The sequence below is a fragment of the Theobroma umbraticum genome, unplaced genomic scaffold, assembly GCF_002168275.2.
Source record: "Theobroma umbraticum cultivar Fairchild unplaced genomic scaffold, ASM216827v3 scaffold_39.0, whole genome shotgun sequence".
NCBI classification, from domain to species: domain Eukaryota; kingdom Viridiplantae; phylum Streptophyta; class Magnoliopsida; order Malvales; family Malvaceae; genus Theobroma; species Theobroma umbraticum.
Window position 1 is genome coordinate 1,138,434 of NW_018397281.1, and position 348 is coordinate 1,138,781.

The window sequence follows — 348 nt, forward strand, 5'->3', positions numbered from 1 at the left end:
ACTTATTTCAATAGGTTGAATTGCTAACTTAGAGTCCTTAATTATTTATAAAATTCTCCTGACTCATCTTATAAAAATACCTATTTTAACTAAAACGATATATCTCTATGTGAATTGAAATTAAAATAGACTCATTAAGTTCATGCTCTAATCTGGCTACATATAGCCTATAGGTATATCCCTATCCTATACACAAACCAATTAATATGATCATATGTTATCCCAATTTTACTCTTCCTTTCCCAAGTTTGTTTAGGTTCCTAAATCAATTTAATTGGTGAGCAGGCAATTAAAACCATTAAAAACAAATTGAAATAAACAATTAAAATCCCATTAAAGATAAGCAAG